The sequence below is a fragment of the Elaeis guineensis genome, chromosome 1, assembly GCF_000442705.2.
Source record: "Elaeis guineensis isolate ETL-2024a chromosome 1, EG11, whole genome shotgun sequence".
NCBI lineage: Eukaryota > Viridiplantae > Streptophyta > Magnoliopsida > Arecales > Arecaceae > Elaeis > Elaeis guineensis.
This window is the reverse complement of record NC_025993.2, coordinates 104,056,915-104,063,486: the sequence shown is the minus strand read 5'-3', so window position 1 is coordinate 104,063,486 and position 6,572 is coordinate 104,056,915.

The window sequence follows — 6,572 nt, the reverse complement described above, 5'->3', positions numbered from 1 at the left end:
AGAATTGATTAACCTAAGGACCTAATTCAGCTTGATGGTGTCTTAGGTAAGCTAACCTATTGGATCAATTGGTCTATTGGTGTCTAAGGTAAGTAATTGAGAGATAATTATTTAATTAGTTCATTCACTGATTTGACTAATTTATTAGTGTCTAAAGAAAGCAACGGAGGGACCCCCATCGATCTTCACTTATCTTGCCAATTTAGAAGATTGAGTCCTGATTAAGGTTGCTTGGCGGTTTGATTTAACCCATGCTAATTAGATTGATCATATGATGACTGATTAGATGAGATCTAAATCTAAATCTCTCCATAAATATTAAATCTATAGGTTTTCCACCATTGTAGATGTGTGGCCGTGCTACTAGTGTTGGTTGTTCTCGGTTGGTCATAGTAGTTCAGTTGCATCGGAAACACATAATCACTCTATTAGCGAAGAGTTGCTCCAGGGTAAGGATGGAGTTGGGCCCAATAACTGTTAGGTGAAGACTCAATAACGATCTTGCACCTGCTTGTGAATGGTGGGTCGGGCTTAACTAAGAAGTGTGGTCAATAACTGTTAGGTGAGCCCATATGACTTAAAGACCAAGCCGTTGGAACATGCTTAGAGAAGCATCTGGATAAAGAGTTGTCCACACATCGATATGCATGTTATCAATAATTGTTAGGTGAAATACATGGCATCGGTGGGACCGCAGCATTCACTAAGAGTCTAGTTATCACATCAAGATTTTTATTTTTCATCCAAAAAGTGGAGGGATTCAAAAAATTAGTGAAAGTTATTATTTATATCTTAAAGTCCTTAGAAGTAAATATAAATTTAAAGTATAAAAGTCTAACTTGAATCTTTACTCTCACAGTTAAATCATGTTAGCTTCAAACCCTCTAGCCCACATCTTTGAATCCAATCGTTTGATCAGAACAAACTATAAAGATTGGCTAAGAAACCTCAGGATTGTCCTGACTTCTGAAAAATTAGGTCATGTACTTGATCAGGAATCCCTAGTGTTACCAAATCATCCTACTGTAGAGCAAAGAACTGCTTGTAAAAAGTGGATGGATGAAGACAGTTGGGTCAAGTACTATGTGCTGGCATCCATGATAAATGAGTTGCAGAGCCAGCATGAGCATATGCCCACTGTCAGGACTATGATCACTCACCTACAAGAGTTGTATGGTAAGCAGAGTCGTACAGCACGCTTCGAAGTATCCAAGAGACTCTTCAATCTGAAGATGCGTGAAGGACAGTCAGTCTATTAGCACTGTATGATAGTGATCAAGGACATCGAAGAGCTTGAGAAGCTCGAACTTGATATACAAAAAATAATTATAGATGGATTTGATTCTTCAATCTCTTACTAGTTCATATAGTCAATTTATTATAAATTTTCATATTGAACAAACTTGATTGCACTATACCCGAATTGATCAATGTGTTGGTCACTATGGAGAGAATCTTGAAGAGTTCCAAAGGCACTGTTCTCGTTGTGGAGCAGATTTCTTTGACCAAGAAAAAGTATGGTTGGAAGAAGAAGAATAAATCCGCTAAGAAGCAGAAGAAAGAGAGCAAGCCAAATAAGGACGTTCCAAAGAAGGCTGAAGCAAAAGGAAAGTGTTTCTATTGTGATGCTGATGGCTACTGGAGGAGAAACTGTCCACTCTACCTGGAGAGCCTAAAGATCAAAAAAGATGATAAACCTTTAGAAGGTATACTCGTAATTGAATCTAACCTTATGGTTTCTCCTACTTTTAGTTGGGTATTGGACTCTAGCATGAGTGCTTATATACGTACCTCAATACATGGTCTAATAGAAAGTAGAAGGTTGAGAGAAGGTGACATGATCCTTCGGATCGACAATGGAGCAAAAATTGCTACAAAAGCCATTAGCACGTATCTTCTTCGATTACCGTCAGGATTTAGATTAGATTTAAAGGACTATTATTTTGTTCTTATAGCTAGTCAGAATTTGATTTTCATGTTTATGCTAGCACAGGATGGTTTTGAATTTAATTTTAATAAAAATTTTTATTTTTTTTTATGAAATAAATTGGTTGTACATGATCTTTCAATTGACAGCCTATATCACTTACATATTGATGCAAATGTGAATTTAAATGAGCAAATAGTGAGTGCCATGGGTCAAAAGAGATCTAGAGTCAAAATTAACCAGAAGTACTTATGGCATCATAGACTAGGCCATATTGGAGAGGACATAACAAACAAACTGAAAAAGAATGGGATCTTTGGCTCTCTTGATCCAGAGTCGTATCCAGCTTGTGAATCTTGTCTTCAAGAAAAAATGATCAAGTTATCCTTTATAGGACATAGGGAAAGGGCCACCGAGCTACCTGTCTTAGTATACACTGATGTGTGTGGGCTATTTGATGTGTAAGTTAGGGTCGATTATGAAAACTTCATCACCTTTATTGATAATTTATCTCGGTACGGATATGTGTATCTGATGAAACACAAATCTGAAGCCTTTGAAAAGTTTAAAAAATTTAGAAATAAAGTAAAAAAATAAACAGACAAATCCATTAAGATTTTTTGATCTGATCGAGAAGGTACATACCTTAGTCAAAAATTTTTGAGATATCTTAAAAATAATGGCATAGTCTCTTAATGGATTCCTTTTGGAACACCTTAGTTCAATGGGATATCTGAAAGAAGGAATAGGACCCTAATAGATATGGTCAGATCTATGATGAACTTCATTGATTTATCCTTATATCTTTGGGGACATGCCTTATTAACTGCAATTCACCTATTGAATAGGATTTCATCAAAATCTGTTTCAACCACACCATATGAGATATGGTACGGTGAGAAGCCAAGTCTAAGTTATCTTAAGACATGGGGATATCCGACCTATTTCAAGAGACAGATGGCTGATAAATTAGAGGATAGATCTGTATTAGCTCATTTTATAGGGTATCCAAAAGAACCAATGAGATACTACTTCTATTTTTTGTAAGATCACAATGTGATTGTGAGTCGAAATACCATATTTCTAGAAAAATAGTTTATCTAGGATGGTGACACTGGGAGGTTAGTTGAGCTTGAAGAGAAGGTCTCTGAAGAGCAAAAAGCTATGGATCTTTAGGAACCCATTATTCATGAGCTAATAGTTGATGTTCCTCTATCACTTCATAGATCTAGCAGGGTCTTCTGACCTTCTAAAAGGTACATGGGTATGCTTACAGAAGAAGTAAAGAAAATATATCTTATGAAAGATGAAGATCATAGTGATGATCCTAATACCTTTGATGAGGTGATGTCTGACATCGATTTCAAGAAATGATTAGATGCAATGAAGTCAGAGATTGACTCGATATACTCGAATCAAGTATGGACCTTAGTAGATTTATCTGAGGGTATAGTACCTATTAGGTGTAAATAGATCTACAAAAGAAAAATAGATGCCGATAGTAAAGTAGAGACCTATAAAGCTAGGCTCATGACAAAAGGTTATAGTTAGCGTGAGAGTATTGACTATCAAGAAACTTTCTCGTCTGTAGTCATGCTGAAATCTATTCGCACTCTACTTGCTATTGAAGCTTATTATGATTATGAAATCTGATAGATAGATGTAAAAATTACTTTTCTGAATGGATATTTTGAGGAAGATATCTATATGGAGCAGTCTTTAGGTTTCACATTTGATGATGGTGATCACAGAGTCTACAAGTTGCAACGATCTATATATGGCATAAAGCAAGCTTCTCGAAGTTGGAATCTTCATTTTGATGATGCGATCAAATCATTTGGTTTCATCAAGAATGAAGAGGAACCTTATCTATATAAAAGGGTCAGTGGGAGTGCAATAATATTTTTTATATTGTACGTGGATGATATTCTTTTTATTGAGAATGATATTTTCATGCTGACCACGATCAAAAGATGGTTGTCCAAGAAATTTTTTATGAAAGACCTAGGAAAAACATCCTATATTCTTGGAATAAAAGTCTATAGGGATAGATCTAAAAGCATACTAGGCCTATCACAAAAGCTGTACATAGAGAAAGTGCTAAAAAGATTCAGCATGAAAAATTTTAAAAGATGACTTTTACCTCTTAGGTATGGTATTCATGTTTTCAAAATGATGTGTTCGACCATATCTGAAGAAGTTCAGTGTATGAGTAGAATTCCTTATGCCTCAGCCATAGGAAGCCTCATGTATGTCATGCTGTGTATTCGACCTGATATTGCCCTTCCTGTGAGTATCACGAGCAGATATTAGTCGAATCTAGGGGAGAAGCATTGGATAGCTGTGAAGAGCATCCTTAAGTACTTGAGAAGAACTAAAAATTTATTCTTGATCTTTGGAGGAGATTTTGAGTTACGAGTCGAGGGGTATACTGATTCAAACTTTATATCTGATCTTGATGATAGAAAGTCTATATCAGGGTATGTGTTCGCATGCAATGGTGGTCCAGTTAGCTGGAAGAGTTTCAAGCAACCTATCATAGTGGATTCAACTATAGAGGCAGAATATGTCGCTACTTTGGATGCTACAAAGGAAGATTTTTGGTTCAAAAAGTTCATCGTGGAGCTTGAGGTAATGACATCGGATGCTATACCACTTTATTGCAATAATAATATAGCTATAGCACTTGCTAAGGAGCCGAGGTCTCATCAGAAATCAAAGCACATCGAGCGATGGTACCATATCATACGCAACTATCTCGAAAAAAAATATATCAAAATATAAAGAGTAGACTTCATGGATAATGTGACAGACCTATTAACAAAGCAATTGAGCCTGCCAAAGATGAAAATCCACCTTGAGAAGATGGGACTTAGATTAGTGGTCAATTGGCTTTAGTCCAAGTGGGAGATTGTTAGATGTATGTTCTAGAAGCCAATATGGCTGACATATTGTAATAAATATAGGACATAATTTTATACTTAATTCATTAATTTGATCAATAAAGGATAAGTTTGATTTTTATTCAAGTGTGATGTGTCATTGAATCATTCATGGAATTAACATTTCAATACATATTCTCAAAGTGTTGAGAATTAGAGACATGTATATAATTTTTAAATGCTCCCAGTCATAGTATCATTATGAAGATGGTGATCAATTCAGACAGATCGACATACAGAATGCTTTCTTCGGGATAGATGAGTCTCTGATTTACAGTGTAAAGACACTGAGTAATGAGTGCAGATAGTTATTAGAGAACAACTAGTACTGAACGTAACCATACGAGAGATCAGCTTGATTTTTACTCGATCGTTAGTGATTGTCTCGATGCTGTAGTTGTGTGAATGATCTTTTGAGCTATGATGGTACGATTACTCGCAGTAAGACTGCTAGAATTTGATTGACTCATAAACATGATCTCAATGAGTCCTTGTAATGGATGTTGGCGACAGTTAGTCCACTGTAGGAGTAGGATGCGCATCTAAATAAAATTTATCGATCTTGATAGAGAGAAGTAGTTTCATAAAATTTGAGAGACTAAGTCCGAGAATCTATAGCCACAGTAGTGTGATTGATGGAAAAAAAATTTCATAAGGATCATAATTGGACTTGAGCTGATCGAATCTATCATATGACTGATGATGAGGTTTGACGATTTATCCATGACCTACCATCTAGTCGGAACTCACAATAGAGGGACTGAATCACATATGAACTATACCTTGAAGTTCTTTTTCGGATTTGCTGGATTGCCACTATATACTGCTAGGTGTCACTGGTGGATGGTGAGAGCTCATTAGGATTGCTTATGATCGACAACCTTGATGAGTTAGAGTGAAACTATTTCGACCCATTAAAAGGAGTTGCAATAATATTATAATAAAGATCATTGTATATCTCACTATTAAATAAAATTAAATTTATGGGGTCACACAATAAAGAGATTAGATCTGAAATAAGTAATTAGACTTATGAAGTCTCAATTGGATTTAGAAAAATTCTATTAGGTTCAGGATAACCTTACTGGCATATGGTTGTATCCAATTTTCTCTTTATGTTTGAATTTCTTATTTGATAAGACCAATTCAAGTTTAATTACTTATTAATAATCTAAATGAATTAGATTCATTGGGTTTCAATTGTTGGGTGCCTAGGGTTTTGGATCAAATCAATTAATGGTTCAAATCTTTAATCAATTTTCTTGATATTTTTGATTGGGCACCCTTGATTTGATCAAGTTGGGTGTGCACACACTAGAGAGGGCATGTGGACTTGATTGGGGCATCCCATGGCAGCCATGTAGTGTGTGTATTTGCGGGTACAAAGATTCCAAAAGTTGGTGCCTAAAAGATCTCCTAAAAGAGGTCAAATAACTAAAAGAATAAAGATTCCTAATGCAAGTAGAACTTGTATTAAGTGATTGTTTAGTTTTCAATAGGATTCAAACCTTATGCCTATTTAAAGAGACTTTTCCTAAGGCTCCTTAGCTCTAAATTTTAGTAGCCCATGCCCCCCTTAGAAGCTCCCCATGCCTCCTCTCTCTTCTCCCTCTCATCTCCCCTTGAAGTCCAATACCCAAGGTGTTGGACATCCCACTCCTCTTGGGCGTCTCTTTGTTTGCTGATTTTTCAATCCTTGATTG